This window comes from Puntigrus tetrazona, chromosome 3, assembly GCF_018831695.1.
Source record: "Puntigrus tetrazona isolate hp1 chromosome 3, ASM1883169v1, whole genome shotgun sequence".
Lineage (NCBI taxonomy): Eukaryota > Metazoa > Chordata > Actinopteri > Cypriniformes > Cyprinidae > Puntigrus > Puntigrus tetrazona.
In genome coordinates, this window is record NC_056701.1 from 12,825,094 (window position 1) to 12,843,547 (window position 18,454).

The 18,454-nt window shown below is 39.7% G+C and overlaps 1 pseudogene; it reads left to right on the forward strand.

Moving 5' to 3' along the window:
• The first annotated feature begins 9,541 nt into the window (after positions 1-9,541).
• Positions 9,542-14,595, forward strand: LOC122332176 (annotated as a pseudogene).
• The last annotated feature ends 3,859 nt before the right edge of the window (positions 14,596-18,454 follow it).

Sequence of the window (18,454 nt, forward strand, 5' to 3'; positions counted from 1 at the left end):
TTAATCTTGTCATTGTCATCCTGTACGTCTTCCAACATTGTTGTCTGAGAAATAAAAAGCTACACACAGAGAACTGTTACAGTGTGTAGCCAAAAACACATTAATCACTACAGAAATAATTAATTCCTAAAATCTTAAGTATTTGCTTGTTTAAATTCAAACAGTGGCTTTTTTTTGGTAAGGCAGCATATTTTTTTATTCTCAAAAATCTGTTGATATTTCTTCACCTTGGAATTATTCTTATTCTCATATTCTTATGCTATGACATATTTACATTATGCAATATTTATTTTTAAGCTGTGTATATTTTGGCCTTTAGTTTAGAAAACAAAAAGGGTTCTATCTACACAGGTGTATAGAAGCTCAATATCTCAAAACTGCTCAAATGCAATAGAACCTTATAATTCTAAGGCATTATTATTTATTTACTTTCAGTATTTATTCATTCATTCTTTTATTTGAAATGTTACATACAATTTTTTTATCGAGGAGATCTCTTTGCTTCTAACTGGGGCACATTTTAACCCATTACAAAAAGCTTTAAAGCGTTAGTAAATTAATGATTGGTGAATCTACCATGTGCAATCAAATAGATAATAATTTTCTATTTGACTTTACACAATGAAATAATAATCAAAAATAGACAATTAAAATCTGTTTTTATTACATGTCCATATTAACTACACTGCCATCACATTCAACCATTTTGCAGTTTTTATATCTTGCAAACATGCACAAAAGTCAAATAAGGGCTTTACAATGTATAATAATTCATTAATGCACAACAATGGGGGAAGCCGGATGTGAAGATTCACTTTTTTATACACTGTGACCATGACCTGCTTGTTGTGAATATTATTTGGTGTGTGCATTTTAATACATCCTTCCCTAATAATGTCATCATTAAACAACAGTTTCACCTAAACCTTAACAGGTTTAGTTACAGTAAATCAGGAGATTATTTTATTTATAATCTAAAATCATGTTGCTTTATCTTTGTTCTGTGGTATATGAGTTCGAGGAATTTTTAACAGAACGGACAGATGCTTCTAACCAGAAATACAGGTGTTTCCTGGTGATACTGTCAGAATCAAACCTCTGAGCTCTTGACTGAACTGTTAAAATAACTCTGTGCTTTTCTTCTCGAGATGCTCTCTGACATTTGGTGTTTAATAAACACTCAAAATTAATGCAGAAATTAACAAAACAAAATTATGACTTGATTCAGTTGAGGTTAATATAAAATTATCAGTAGACCCAACTTAATTATAGAACAGAGAGAGAGAGAGAGAGTTCCAGAAATGTCAAATGAACTTTATCTTTTTCAGAATTATTAATAGCAGTAGCGCACATGCAAAAACATAGCTTATACATGAGCGATATCATATGAGTGTAACCATCGGGGACATGCTTTGGGCGCATAAAGCCAGTAGCTCTTCTGGAACTCCCATCAGTTCCCCCATGGGACCCCCGTGGTATGTTGCCTTAACTCACTGGTACACTCCAAAAAAATTTGTTATTTTAACTGTAAAATACTGTTTAAAAAAAAACAAAAAAGTTTATGTAGGTTAACAGTTCCCATTCTATTAAAATAAACTGTAAAAGATCTATCCAGATATTTAATGGAATTTTACAGAAAAATGCTGCTAATTACAGTTTTTAGAGATAAAAATCAAGATCTAATTTAAAAACTTGGATGTTGGGTAAAGAAGGTTATAAATGAACTTTTTCTATTCAACTTTCTCTGTCACATGACGTGACAAAAGAACGAAAGGCTGGAGAGGTTAACTAATCGATTCTATTTCCAGCTCATACTGCAATCATTAAAGCTTATGCGGATGTCACATGATGAACGAACAACTCAAATGAATAGATACGTTAGGGAAGTGACACATATCTTTATAATTATGTTTTGCTAAAATTGTCAGGACAGACGAGCAGACCCAATTGCAGAAGAAAAGTTAATTTTTTTGACAAACAAGGGTTATCATGTAATAGTCCAAAAGGGTGAAATCACTGGCAGTCGTCTTCAGCCACAATCCCAGCTGTAGAGGAGGTGAAGGATGGCTCAAACAGACACCATGGATGGGACGAAGGATGAACCAGACCCAACCGGTGGGGCGTGAAAATGTGGCCAGTCAAAGCGGTAACTGGGGAGCCTCAATCTGTAGCCACGTCCAGCATCCGGCCGCTAGAGGACCAAGAGAGGTACTGGCACCGAAGGTTGTCAGTGAGAGGAGAGTCCTGAGCCAGGGAAAAGATGAGCTGGGGAGATGGGGCCAGAAAAGGGGAAAACGAGAAACTAACAAACAAAAAGACAAGGCAAAAACGGTACTAACTAGACTGAAAACAGGACTAAGACTAGACAAACAAAAACTTGATCAAACTAGTAAACTAAGGTTCAGCGTCAGGATGCTCCAACATCAAACAACGGACTGACAAAGGACAGAAAACAAGGAGATTAAGTAGGGAGGATAATTAACAGAAATGGGGTGCAGGAGTGTGAAACGATTAGGGTTAACAAGAGGGGAGGAGTTAACAGCAAAGCACATGGCAAGCTGTCAAAAAGGCCATGTGCTCCAGGACAACAAAACACAAGACAAACACAACAGGCCACTGCCAACACCTGACAGTATCCCCCCTCTCAGGAACGCCCCCAGGCGTATCAAGGAGGAGGATCATCCCTGCGCTGGCAGAAATCCTCGAGGAGCGGCGGATCCAGGACGTCCCGAGCCAGAATCCATGACCTCTCCTCAGGGCCGTAACCCTCCCAGTCCACCAGGTATTGAAAACCTCTTCCCCTACGACGAACGTCTAACAATCTCCGGACAGTGTAGGCCGGAGAACCATCCACTAGACGAGGGGGGAATGGGAGAAGAGGCATTAGTGTTAAGATGGGAGCGAATTACAGGCTTAACCCTGGATACATGAAAAACAGGGTGTACCCCACCAAGGGAGGAAGGTAACAAGCCTAACAACCACCGGACTGAGAACCTTGGTAATCTGGTATGGACCTATGAACCTGGGCGCCAGCTTGTGAGAAATCGCCCTGAGAGGCAGGTCCTTGGTGGAGAGCCATACCTTCTGACCACAAATGTAGTGAGGAGCTGGAGTCCGATGACGGTCGGCTGCTGCCTTGGTGTGTCTAGAGGTCTGGGCCAAGACCCTCCTTATTCCATGGCCTTATTCCAGGTCTTACGACACCTCCGGACAAAGGCTAGAGCAGACGGCACCGCAGCATCGGGTTCCTGGATGGGAAACAAAGTGGGTTGATAACCAACAGAACATTCAAAGGGTGACATACCTGTGGATGCCACTGGTAGAGTATTGTGGGCGTACTCTACCCAGGAAAGCTGCTGACTCCAGGAGGCAGGATTACGAAGTGCCAGGCAGCAGAGTGCTCTTTCAAGATCCTGGTTGGCTCGCTCACATTGACCATTAGACTGAGGGTGATAACCTGAAGACAGACTCATAGAGGCCCCGATCTTTCGACAGAATTCTGTCAGTAAAAACCGGGAGACAAAATGGGGACCCCGATCAGAAACCACATCCGTAGGCAACCCGTGAAGCCAAAAAACGTGGTCGATAACCAGTAGCACAGTCTCCTTGGCTGAGGGGAGTTTGGGGAGAGCAATGAAATGGACCGATTGAGAAACGGTCCACCACTGTAAGGATAGCGGTGTTGCTCTTAGAGGGGGGAAGGCCAGTAACAAAGTCCAAGGCAATATGGGACCAAGGATGGGTGGGAATAGGGAGGGGACATAACAGACCTGACGGAGGCTGGTTAGAGGTCTTCGTCTGGGCGCAGACTGAGCAAACCAAAACAAACTGCCTGACATCCTGGCCTATAGATGGCCACCAAAATCGCTGACGGATGGCTGCCAACGATCTCCTGACTCCCGGGTGAAAGGTTAGCTTGGAGTCGTGACCCCACTGGAGAACTTCAGAGCGAAGGGGCTCAGGAACGAACAACCGACCCGCTGGACACCCCACAGGAACAACCACAGCCACCTGGCCATAATTCCTGACAAATCGCCTATAAAAATTGGCGAATCCCAGGAATCGCTGCAGAGCCTTTCTAGAGTCGGGTACCGGCCATTCGGCGACTGCCTTAACCTTGACAGGGTCCGGTTTAACCTCCCCTTCCGAAACAATGAACCCAAGGAATGAGACCGACTTGGCATGGAACTCGCACTTCTCCGCTTTGACAAAGCTGATTCTCTAGCAAACGTTGGAGAACAAGGCGAACGTGGTGGGTGTGTACCTGGAGAGAGGGGGAGATGATGAGAATATCATCAAGGTACACAAAGACAAAACGGTTAATCATGTCTCCCAACACACTGTTAACCATGTTCTGGAAGACAGCTGGAGCATTCGTGAGACCGAACAGAAGGACCTGATATTCATAGTGTCCCGAGGGAGTGTTGAATGCTGTCTTCCACTCATCACCCTCCCGGATCCTGACTAAATGGTAGGCATTGCGGAGGTCTAACTTGGTGAAGACCTTAGCTCCGTGCAAGACCTCAAAGGCAGAAGACATCAAGGGTAAGGGGTACCTATTTTTAACAGTGATGTCATTGAGTCCCCTGTAATCAATACAGGGATGCAGAGAGCCATCCTTCTTTTTAACAAAGAAGAAACCAGCACCAGCGGGAGATGAGGAGTGGCAAATGAGTCCATTACGGAGAGATTCCTGTATATAAGTGTCCATAGCCTCTCGTTCATGAGCAGACAGGGAGAATAAACATCCCCTGGGTGGAGAAGTGCCTGGGAGAAGGTCGATAGCACAGTCGTAGGGTCGGTGGGGAGGAAGGGATAGAGCTTGGGACTTGCTGAACACCCGACACAGATCGTGGTACTCCACCGGAACACCGGAGACATCCACCTCCTGATCCTGAGGAAAGGGAGACACAGAGACAGGAGAAGCAGCACCCAAACAAGACTTGTCCCAAGACAGAATTAAATTATGGGACCAATCAATGTGGGGACCATGCTGCCTCAACCATGGGTGCCCCAAAACAAGACAAGCCTGTTGGGAGTCCAGGAGAAGCAGCACAATGTTCTCACAGTGATTGCCTGACACAACAAGACTTACACAGGGAGTGGAATGCGTGATGGTGGAAAGTCTTTGGCCAGACAGACCCCAGACAGGAACAGAGGAGGTGAGTGGAATGGCTGGAATTCCCCAATTCTTTGCAGTCCGAGCATCGAGGAAGTTGGCCTCGGCCCCGGAGTCAACCAGAGCCTCACAACTGTGAGAGGTTCCTAGACAGGTGACTACTGCTGGAAGGAGGGTACAGGAATAAGAGGGCATAGGAGATGAGCCCACTAGGACGCCCTGGTATTCTAGTGGGCCTTGGCTTTTTAAAGGACACGTAGAGACCCGATGTCCAGAGTTGCCATAGTACAAACACAATCCCCGAGCCAGACAATGTTGTTTCTCCTGAGCCGTGAGGTGGAGACGACCTAATTGCATAGGCTCCGGATCACTGGAGGGCAAGAATGGTGGGCGCTCGATGCTCTGGGAGTCCCTGGTGAAGTCCCTCACTGACCGTGGGAAAATATGCTTTCGGCGAAGTTGGATCCGGGCCTCGATGCGTAAGGCCAAGCTGATAAGATCCTCCAGATCTGCCGGGGTCTCCTGAGCCGCAATCTCATCCTGGATCTGCGGATCCAACCCCTCCCGAAACAAGGCACGCAGCGCACCCTCATCCCACTTGCACACGGCGGACAGTGTATTGAACTGAATAAGGTAGTCGTGACGGTTTGATTCTTCTGACGGAGTTGAACAAGCTTGGCAGCCGCCTCATCTCCCCTGACAGAGCGGTCAAACAACTTCATCTCCGTGCTGAAATTAACAAAACTGGAGCATATCGGTGACTGAGCATCCCACACGGCTGTCCCCCACGCTCAAGCCTTGCCCGTGAGAAGAGTGATGACATAAGCCACCTTAGTTTGTTCAGAGGCATAACGACCTGGCTGAAGTGCAAACACCAGAGAACATTGGGACAGAAAGGCTTGGCAAGAGTTCGAGTCACCGTCATAAGGAGGTGGATTGTTGGCATGTGGCTCAGGGTTGGAGCAAATGTGGGATGAGAATCGTATCTCCTGCTGAAGATCTTGAACCCAGCCGCTTAATTTAGCCACTTGAGAGGTGAGGGAATCAACCTCCTGAGAGGTAGTTGAGATTTGACTGGCATGACAACCAATCATAGCCACCTGGTGGGTCAGAGTGGTACAGACATAGTCTTCCGCTGGGTCCATGTTGGTCAGTCCGTACTGCCAGGACAGACGAGCAGACCCAATTGCAGAAGAAAAGTTAATTTATTTGACAAACAAGGGTTATCATGTAATAGTCCAAAAGGGTGAAATCACTGGCAGTCATCTTCAGCCACAATCCCAGCTGTAGAGGAGGTGAAGGATGGCTCATCAAACAGACACCATGGATGGGATGAAGGGTGAACCAGACCCAACCGGTGGGGCGTGAAAATGTGGCCAGTCAAAGCGGTAAGTGGGGAGCCTCAATCTGTAGCCACGTCCAGCATCCGCCCGCTAGAGGGCCGAGACAGGTACTGGCACCAAAGGTCGTCAGTGAGAGGAGAGTCCTGAGCCAGGGAAAAGATGAGCTGGGGCCAGAAAAGGGGAAAACGAGAAACTAACAAACAAAAAGACAAGGCAAAAACAGTACTAACTAGACTAAAAACAGGACTAAGACTGGACAAACAAAAACTTGATCAAACTAGTAAACTAAGGTTCATCGTCAGGATGCTCCAACATCAAACAACAGACTGACAAAGGACAGAAAACACAAGGAGATTAAGTAGGGAGGATAATTAACAGAAATGGGGTGCAGGAGTGTGAAACGATTAGGGTTAACAAGAGGGGAGAAGTTAACAGCAAAGCACATGGCAAGCTGTCAAAAAGGCCATGTGCTCCAGGACAACAAAACACAAGACAAACACAACAGGCCACTGCCAACCCCTGACAAAAATGAAAGAAATGAACAAAGTGACTCATATTCATTTATTTTGCTGAACAAGACTCAAAGGTCTGAGTCTGAAAAATGATCTAACATGCATCATGTTCTTTAACATCACCTGAAAACAATGTTGCGCTGACTACAAGCCCCTTGTGAAATAAGAAAGCCAAAATATTTAACATTTGCGGCATAGGATCCGTTAAATATGTCTGTAATTGTGGTGACATTTCCACACTCCAAAACGTCATGCTGAATGTAACATACTGTGATTGGCTGACATGTCTGTCAAACGTTCTCATGGACAGACCTTGACTAAACAACGCTGCCATCGATTCCAGACCTTCAGCCATCAGTCTACAGACTACTTCAAAACTAACAAAGGAATATTGGGCTTCTTCACTGAAGTGAACAACTTATTGTATTATGTAGAATGTTATGAGAGAGACTGCACTGAGCAAGCATCACCTGCATCTCATACAGCAATCTTTCATCAGCCCAGTCTCATATTCACAATTAAACAACGTTTTGAAGACACAGATATCTATGTTGTAGGATGCTTTGAGCTGTTAAGAGGATTTCCCATGATAAAAACATGTTTGTTGTTTGCTCCTACAAGGTGTTGCTAAAAGTAAAATTAATGTTCTTGTTTACAATTTTAGTGTCATTGATTGGCCAGACTTAGCAGGTGCGGAGCACTCATACAATCAACCAATCAAGATCAAGTACAAAAGCACAAAACTGTGTTCCTAGCCAGTCCTCTAAGTATATCCAGTGTCTTGGTGTGGTGTGGTGGGTGCTATCCAGACTGTTACTGTTCTGCCATGCTCTTCAACCAGCCAACCACAATGTTCCTAATCACCAGAGTACTAATCTGTCACACCTGCACATCATCCTCATCACCACCATCATCAACCCCAGTTCCCTCAGTGTTTGGTCTCATTGCTACATGAGGTGGACTACTGCTGAAGATCCATTGAATCTAAGTCTATTGATATTTGCCTCTCGTCTTCTCCTCCAGTTCCCGGTTCCAGTCTGTGGTGTGTGCTCCCGGTCCTGATATAAGCTCCTGTCAAGACGAAAAGTCAAACCAAGCCATTGCCATTTCCAACTGAGCAAAGATTCTTTACTCACCTGTCATCAATCATCTTCATTCTGCCAACCTCATCTATGTCAGTAAACATCTTTACTATTTTACTTCTCTGTGTCCCAGTCTATTTTGTTACAGAAGATTTTAAGGGTTTATTGTCATGGATTAGCCAGGCTTCATTTTGCTAATTTCATCTGTCAATAAAAATCTTTACAATTTTACTTTACCTCTGTCTCTCAGTCCAGTTCATTACACCGATAACCTGCAAAGATAAATTACTGCAAGATCTTCTCCGGGGAAACTATCAGTTAAAGTTTTCACTTAACTGAAACTTCTCCAGCTTCAATCACAGCTGCTCAGTGTTGTAATTAAGCTAACATCTTTTCTTACCTGTTGTCTGAAGCCCTTTTGTTACATTCAGTCTCTCTTTAAATAAAAAGCATTTTATATTTTGAAGACTACTCAAAATGACAATTTCTTGTGTTTGTAGACCGCAATGAATTAATGAATGTATGATAATTATGTAAAAGCTAAATGTCTCAGAGTTTTAATTATTAGTAGGGGCAGATGAATGAAAGGTTTAGCCTAAAAATGGTTTCACGTTTTAATATCAGTGTATTTTGAATAGCAACAAACATTAGACAAGGCAAGGCAAGTTTATTTATATAGCACATTTCATACACCGTGGTAATTCAAAGTGCTTTACAAGAGAGGAAATAAAATAATTACAAGATTTAAATAACAATAAAAGAAATTAAAATAAAATAAAAACACTGATTTAAGATAAATTGAATTTAAAGCAAAAAGAGATTGATTTAAAACAGTTTAAAATAAAAGAAGCAAACAGTTCGGACTCAGCACAGTGCTCATTCTGTAAATGCACAACTAAACAGATGAGTTTTGAGTCTGGATTTAAAAGTGACTAATGTTTCAGCACATCTGATCTCTTCAGGAAGCTGGTTCCAGATGCGAGCAGCATAATAACTAAAAGCAGATTCTCCTTGTTTGGTGTGAACCTTTGGTATTTCTAACTGACTTGATCCTAGTGATCTGAGTGGTCTGTTAGGTGTATAAATAGTGATCATATCTGCAATGTATTTAGGTCCTAGTCCATTGAGTGATTTATAAATGAGTAAAAGTGCTTTAAAATCAATTCTAAATGTCACTGGAAGCCAGTGTAAGGACCTGAGGACTGGTGTGATGTGCTCTGATTTTCTGGTTCGAGTCAGGATCCTGCAGCAACGTTCTGGATGAGCTGCAGCTGTCTGATGGTCTTTTAGTGCATTAGTGCTATATCTTTTGTTCAAATCCAGTTTCTGACATACTAGAAAGGCAGGCAAGTTTTACTAAATCCATTTAAAAGGAAGGTAGAATAAGAAATGACTTTGAATTTGAAGTTTGATGAAGTTTGGGTTTTTGGTTAGTAACTCATAGGCACCAGTCACTGTGATGTCTACTTTGACTACTGGGGGAAAGGAACCAAAGTCACCGTTACCTCAGGTAAGATGTTGTTGCTATTTACTGTTATTCCATTTTTATACAATTTTGAAGATCAGGTAGAGTGGTCTTGCCACGGAATAATAATATTCATAATTTTTGACCGAGCTAATAGTGGAAAGGTCGTCGGTAATCGTAAACTATATCGAATAAAACCTAAAGAACGTGCGCACTAAAACTCTCAAAAATAGTCGCTTTGATTAATCTAGGTCTATATGGCGAAACCTAAATGTACTATTAGGGTCATATTATGGCTCTTATCGATGACTGTAACGTAAATTATTGTTTAGTTAAAGCCAAACTACAAGAAGAAAGAACAAAACGTGTAGTAGAAGAATATTTTTAGTCCACTTGTTTTAAAATGCAAAGAAAAAAAACCATCACGAACAATGTTGCATTTAATCATAAAACAAAAAGGACTGTAGCTGGGTTTGCTGATATTTTAAAAATCGTTAGTTTTTGTGCATTGAAGAAATTAAAAATATCACTGTGACTACGCTGCCTTTGACTACTGGGGGAAAGGCACCTCGGTCACAGTGACATCTGGTAAGAAATATTTAATATTTCATAATATAGAATATAGAATAATAGGAAAAATATACAGACCGCTTGTCCGTTTTGCAAGAATGAATTATAATAAAAATGATAAATAGTCGATTTTGTGGCGTAGGATAATAAATAAAAATGACCCGTAATACGATTTTGTACAATATCTGTGGGTGAAACTGTCATTGTGACGATGCTTTTGACTACTGGGGGAAAGGAACCATGGTCACTGTCACATCAGGTAAGAAAAACACTTTAAACTAAATCTGATATAAGTGCAAACAATTGTGACAGATCGGCTAAGTTGTCAGAAAGTTTTTATATTTAATCAACATTTAAATGGTTATTTACTCTACGATTAGGGCCAATAAAGTCGGGGTATGTTTCTGAGTTTTGCTAGAAACACAAAGATTCGCATTAATTATGAATAACTGCATTTTACATAATTTGATGCGTCCACGTATTCGGATAAAACAACAAATCAGACACGTGGCATTTAATCCTAAGCATTTGTGAAAAACATTTCTGTACTGCGCTGTAGCATTAAAATAATATTGTGTACCTGGGCTTTCGACTACTGGGGAAGCGGCACTAAGGTCACCGTAACAAACAGTAAGATCACTTTATTAAATGTAAGGACAGTTGTATCGTAAAATAAGACAAAATGTCACATGTATATGTCATTTTATTTGCAGTATTTACAGTCTTAAGAGTTCTTTTGATTGTTGTCAAATGATTATTTCATTAGAAAATGTTAAAGATAAGGGCTACATCATTTTACAATGTTTTGTTGTGCTAGAAAACTAACAAAAACCAAGTAGTGTTAAAATGTGAATATTAGAAGCTGAAAACAGCGAAATGTGACTAAATAGTAACCAGACTGCAACGTGTTTCATGCGTTTTAATTTTGCACTTTTGCACTGCTATGGCGATTCCTGATTATATTTTACAATAATAAACGTCCGCTATTACTAAGAAAAAACAATTTCATAATTCAAATTCAAATCTAAACAAGCAAAACACCGACGTAGGTCCATACCCGGCCGATATTTAAGCTAATGAATAATTACAAATAATTATTCATTTTCAAATTATTACAAAGTTCATTGTGTTACAATAATGTAAGGTTACCGTCTGCTCGTTTGGGTCACGCTTTATTTTAATAGTGAAAATTGGTTCCTGTATTAAAGTGTTAGGCTATATGTTTGTTTTAACTTACACGTGTCATTTATAGGTTATGTGTAAGGATTCGTTTTAAAACAACTGCAAAGCAGCCTAATCGATGCAGTCGCATTTTCCAGTAATAGGCTACATTTGTTTAAATGAACAGGCTAACGCTTTATTTATTAGCATATAGCGTCGACGAAAAATAAATAGTTTCACTTAATTCTCAAGATTTTGTGTTTTATTGGCTCGTCAGAATACTTTTATTGGGTCAGTCGAGCATCCTGCGTCTAAAACTGTAAAATAGGTTTTGCTAGACCGGGAAAAAAAGTTCAGTCAATATTTAGAATTGACGTCAAGTACGTGCTAAGCCTAGCCCTAGCTTGTGTGCGGCACAAGATTTAATAGGATCTGCAAAGTTACCAGCCGCGGGAGTCTTCCACAGGCTCCTCAGTTACGTCTTCTTGCGTAAAAATAGTAAATCGCACCGTTTTGTTTTATTTGACGTTTATGTAAAATTTTATAATCGATTTATTTCAGATTTATTCGTGTGATTATTTTATCGATGTATCCTTCCACTCATTCATTTGACATGCAGCCTAGTCTAATAGGTCATGTGTAAGTAGGTCTACCTACTGAAAGACTGAATGAATTTATGCAAGTGAGCTCATTGTAGGCATATAGATTTAGTCTGAGAACGATGCACTGTCTCCACAGCTCAACCGTCTCCGCCAAAGTCGATCTTCGCCATGTCCCAGTGCTCTCCTGATTCAGACGGGTTTATCACCATCGGCTGCATGGCGAGTGGTTTCTCACCCGCGGACTCTCTTTCTTTCAAATGGACGGATTTTGATAAGAAATCGTTGAGTGATGTCGTGCAGTATCCGGCGTTCGGGGGAGAGACGGAGACTATACCAAAATCAGCCATCTGCGCGTGAGAAAAAGCGATTGGGATCCCAAAAAACCTTACCAATGCGAAGCGTCAAATTCTCAAGGCGCGAAAGCATCTTCTCTTGCTCCAAAAGGTAAGTTACATTTAATTTGTTATTATTATTTTTATTTCTTCTTTCCATATAAAGTAAATAATAACAACAACAACAATAACAGCTAATAACAATAACAACATTTAACACGCTCTCCTCTCTCCTTTTTCTTTTATGTTTTACCTCACCATCAGCCCCATCTTCGGCCCCACCATCAGACCCATCATCAGCCCCACCACGGCCCCACCACGGCCCCACCATCAGACCCATCATCAGCCCCAATTACACTCACACTGAAACCACCAGTTCCGACAGACATATTTATAAATGATAAAGTTGTCCTGGAAGCTGAAGCCGTTTTTTCTGGAGATATAGCAGATATGTCATGTGCAGTGAATGTTGAGAAACAAAAAGTTGTTTCTACTTACAGTTCATCGTCTACAAGAAAATACAATGTCACTGTTGATACAGATAAATGGTTTAAGGGTGAGAAAGTCACTTGCACCATCCGTGACAAAAATAATAAAGAAACCAAGAAGGAGATCAGTTTTAATAAAGGAGGTAAGTGAATGTAAAATATTATTATGTGCAGTTATAAAATCTAAAAGGTTGTAAATATTTTTTGCCTGCAAGACCTTTCAAAATGCTTTCGTCTCGATTCACTATTGCTGTGTAATATTATGCAATTTTCTGTTTGTTTAATAAACCTTTATCCCTTTCTTCCAATTCAGATGGAACACCCAGTATTTACGTTTACAACCCTGATCCTACTGACACAGATCATGTCTCTCATGTGTGTGAGGTCACCAGCCCTAAACTTGGTGATGTCTATATCATGTGGAAACTGGGGGATAAGCTTCACGGAGAGGGCACAACCAGTGCTCCCATCAAGAAAAAGGGCTCCATTTCTGTCCTCAGCATCCTAACAATAACACAAGATGAGTATAAGAGCATCAACGCCGTCACCTGTGCAGTCATTCACGGCAGCATAAACAATAGAAGACTTCCATTACAAAAGTCATCAAGCAAAAGTAAAGAGCCAGAATTATCATGTGACTAATGTTCAAGCTCTTTATTTGTTCTTACGTGTTTCATTGCTTTTGTCCTGTTGCTCACTTATTATGTTGATTATGTATCTTTGTGTGTTGTTTTTCGTGCATATGTTTGTCTGGACGTCTGTATCACTTTACTGCATGGGTCAAACATCAAAGTCAGATTACACTCAGTACTATTTGTTTAATTTGATATTTACTTACATGTGCATGCAAGTCATTATTGCCAGAACATTATCATATAACTTGTTCGTGTTTTGTTATGTGCCTACTGTATTGCTGTTAGTCTTATCTTTCCTCTTTAATATAACATGGCATTTTGTGTTGTTTTACGAGCAATAAATATTTGTGTTTGCATGATTTAGTCCAGCTTTCATGTGGTTTTCCTAATCAGAAACTTTCTGTGCTTCACTTTCTGCTCCTGTTTTTTTTTTTCTTCTTCCGTTTTTGTCTTTTTGTCTCTGTCTCTAGTAAAGACATTTATTTAATTCTAAAGGTAAATATCAAGGTCAGGTGGAATTATTGAGCTTTTAATCAATAAAACATGCATATGTTATATAGGATATGTTTTTATGTGCACTTGGATTAGTATGTCAGTATTCAATGCCAAGTTAAAAAAAATAGTATAGTACTTGCTAAGCATACCATAAATGTAATAATATACCTTTATATACTTTATAAACTGTATGTTCAAGAGCACCAACAGTGTCTAAAAGACAGGACTATAATATAGTGTATGTTTGTCTCTTCAGTGAATACTTTAGGTGTCTATGTATGTAGGACATAAAGCTATTATGTGCTCAGGTGTTTATATATCACTAAATAATACTGGACTTTAAATTCAGGATGCTTGATTTACGTTCTCAAATATGTGTCATGGGATGTACTTACTATACATATGTGTTTTCAGAGGAACCACCTGAGCCAGAGAACGGCTTTGCTCTGGACTGCAATAAAGATGTTCTTGATGAGGATGAGTTCAGAAGTCTCTGGTCCACTGCCACTTCATTCATCTTCCTCTTCCTCTTTTCTCTGACCTACAGCGCTGTACTCAGCTTCTTCAAGGTAATACAAATATTAAACAAGCACTCTTTTACTTGACTGTATTATATGTATTGTTGCAGTTATAAACATGCTTCAATTTAGATTGTATTGTATCTTTAATATGTTTTAACTATAGATGCATTTCTTCCCAGGTGAAGCAGTGATTATTTTTTAAAAGAACTTGTGAAGACTTCAAGGTTTCCTATTTTTTGTGACTTTATTTAAATGTCAGTCTAAATGTATTTTTTCAATCAAAATGGAAATAGCCATGTCTCTATAGCTATCTCTCTTACTCTGTATGTTCCTGTCTTTCTGTAAGTTTGTTTGATAAACTTATAGACTCATTAAGATGCTAAAACTACATATTTTACATATTTTACACATTCCTGAAGACACTGACAAATATGTACTCACTCATCATCAATAAAGATGTATTTGTCAAATCATGTAGATTTAATTTCTTCAAATATAATATCAGCCTCTTACTACAAAGAATATTAACTTGCATTTTCATGTTACTATCATATTTGAGGTGCAATGTCAGGACATATAAAACTGAGAATATGAGCTGACATATAGTCATGACCTCAGTCTTGATGTGTTTGCTGCTTATCTAAAAGCATGAGGGCAAAAATCTGTATATTTTAGAAGAATTGCCTAATTAAAAAGATGAATAAAGTAAAGCTTGAGTGTGTCATATCTCCATCAGATCATAAAAATCTGTATTTTTATAAATTATTTTTCTGTTTGTTTTAAATTAATTACACGTTCCTAGAAAAGCTGGAGTACTTCCTCAATCTGTTAACCATCGCATTTCAGTTTTTTTTTCGGTTGATGTATTTAAATATTTAATCTCTGGGGATCCACTAGCTCAGATGCATAACTCACATTCAACAGCTGCAACTTGTTGAGCACTCCAGGACATTTCTTTTAAAATAATAGTTAACTGTTATTAAACTGAACAAGCCATGTGCAAACTAGCTTGATGAATTACAGACAGTTCAAAACAAATTGCCATGCTGTGTAATGTATACTATTTATTTAAACATTGTTCAATCTGTAGTCTGATTTACTGTAACAACATCCTTATGCTCATTAACACAGTCAAAATCCACTTTCGTTACAAGCCAAACTCAAATTTTCTTAAAAACTTATTTAGTTACATTTTGTGGTCTATCTAAAATGATGCTGCTTATAATGTGCTAATATTTTAGCAATAAAACTTACAAACATCTCCTTACAACTTAATACAGTTATTTCAATATCTATATATTTGAAAGTAATTTTGCATTGCTGGTATATGAAAATATGTTGGGCGTGTGTTTCATTTGACTAAGTACACTCTAAGGAATTTTCAGAATGTCAAAATTAGATCTATTTGAGATCATCTGTGTATTCAGGTCTCTCTTTCTTCCTCTTTTTTCTCACACCTGCTGAAGTGAAACTGTATTTATGTTAATGACTAACAATTCTTAGAAAGGTTAAAATGATCTGTATGTCCAGCCGGCTGGCACCATAGCACCAAACACTGATTGTAAGTCTAAACTTCATAAAAACGAAAGATTCTTCAAATCTGATCGGCTAATCACAATTTTGTTTCAGGGTCAACAAAGATTAAGTTACATGTCAAACTCAGCAAAATCAGGTTCTGCATAAGTGCGTATCACTGCAGTTTCCAAGAAATGAAATGAATGAAAATGAGTTTCAATTAATAAAGCATAGTTCTTCAATTACTTCAAAACAACATTAATATGCAGGAAGATTTGACAAACAATGCTTTAGAGCAAATTAACACCTGGTTACTTTTTGTATATGATGTTCACCCATTCATTTATTTGGAAAGTTCATGCAAGTTTAAGTATTCAGAACAAACAAGGGACTCATGAACAACAGTCATAAAAAAACTAAACAAAAAACCCCAGATCATCCAGGTTAACAAACACAGTATTAACATACTAAAATAGGCTATCTGGCCTGCCTTTCAGATGAATTTGCATTAGTTGTGTTCGGAACAATTATACTTTAGTGTTGTACTATGATCCCCCTGGGGCAACTTCTGTTATTTACTGTAAATGTTCAGACGTTTTTTTCAGAATTTAATCATTGTTGACATGGTGGTCCAGAACAACAAAACCAGCCACAAAAGAAGAGGCTTGTTGAGATAGGAGCTTATCAAACATGGATTCAAAAATCGCACAAATTTTTCTCCTACGATGCAAGTGCAGCCAATATGTTGTGCAGATAGAATATACTGAAATTCTCTTCCAGATGTAAATGGAAGGTAAGATCTAGGATAGATTCCGAATAATTCAATCATTTGTTTATTCTACATTGTGGACCAAATGTCCCCACCAAAAGTAGTCAAATCTGACATTTTTATATTGTTGGGGCCAGTCTGTAGTCACCATGAGGGGGTTTAAAGTTAGGGTTGGGTAAGGGAATAAAAGTCTATGGAAAGTCACCACAATGTTTATTTTTATTATATATATATATATATATATATATATATATATATATATATATATATATATATATATATATATATATAGATAGATAGATAGATAGATAGATAGATATACACAATATATAAAACTATTTCTTTTTTTTCCAGATGCAGGCCATATAATTAGAAGTAATTCAGGCACAAAGAGCCCCAACAACATATTGCGTGCTGTACATGCTCATATTTTTTCATGTTCATAGCCAAGATTTCTAAAAATCCTTTCTTTGTATTGGTCTTAGGTAATGTTTTAATTTTCTGAGATACTGAATTTGGGGTTTTCATTAGTAGTCAGTTATAGTTATCTAAATTAAAAGAAATAAACATTTGAAATATATACAGTCTATGGGTAATGAATGAATATAATATACAATTAAGTTTCATCTTTTGAATGGAATTAGTGAAATAAATGAACTTTTTGATGATATTCTAATTATATGACCAGCAATTGTAAGGCCCTTGCGCCCTTCAGTGGTGAAAACAATTTACATTAATGTTTGACAGTCGTCAGGTAAAGCCAACGGCATTGACATTTTATGACCCATGTGAGATTTAACAGTATACAATGCATTTTACGTGTAGATTAACCTTGTCTCAGACATACTATCTACTATAAACCAAAGTTCCTGGAGAGTCCGCGGCCCTGTCTACTTCCATGTCTACTTGCTGCTGTCTCGATTGTGTCACGGTTCATGGATTCATTTTCTCATCTTGTGTGTCTGTTTGTTATGTGCTGAGTGTTTGGGTGTGTCTGAGCTTGATTGCGATCTGATTAGCCCCAGCTGTGGCTCATTATTTGGGCTATTTAAGACCAGCTAACGCCGCTCTCATTGTCAGATCCTCACCGTTGTCCTGAGTTCCTGTCTTGATGTTGCTCTGTTTGTCGGTCTTCCGGATTGTTCCTGACTTCAGAAGATTCCGCTTGGATTGGCTGTCCACGGCATCCCTGCACCCACTTTCCGTCCTCAGCTGCACGAGCTCCACCGCCATCAGTGACTTTCTCTCTTGTTTATCGCCTAATAAACTGTTGTTAACCGCAATTAAATCCTTCTCTTGATTCCCGTGACAGAAGGATCTGACCATATATGGATTCAGCGGAAGCTCTAAATATTCAAGGATTGCTTGAGAACAACAATGCACGATTGGATCGTCAAGACGAGCAAATGCTCGTGACTGGACGAGCCATGCAAGCGCTAGTGGTGCAGGTGTCCCAGCTCACCAATCAACTCCAACAACTGCGGATGCCCACTGCGCCACCCCCATGGCTGCCGACACCGGAAAGATATAATGGTGAGCCTAATTTATGCAGACCGTTTTTAGTTAAGTGCTTAATGTTTTTCTCACTTCAGCCACAGACTTTTGCTACTGAAGAGTCCAAGGTAGCGTTGGTACTCACCCTGTTGTCTGGGAAGGCAGCCTCATGGGGAACGGCGGTGTGGGAGAATCGCCATCCCTGTTGTTCCTCGTTCCAAGCACTGTCTGAGGAGATGAAAAGAGTTTTCGATCGTGCAGTGGTCGGGGCGTGAGGCGGCACGCAGACTGGCCGATCTCCTTCAGGGTGAAAGATCTGTTTCAGACTTTTCCATCGAGTTCCGAACCCTG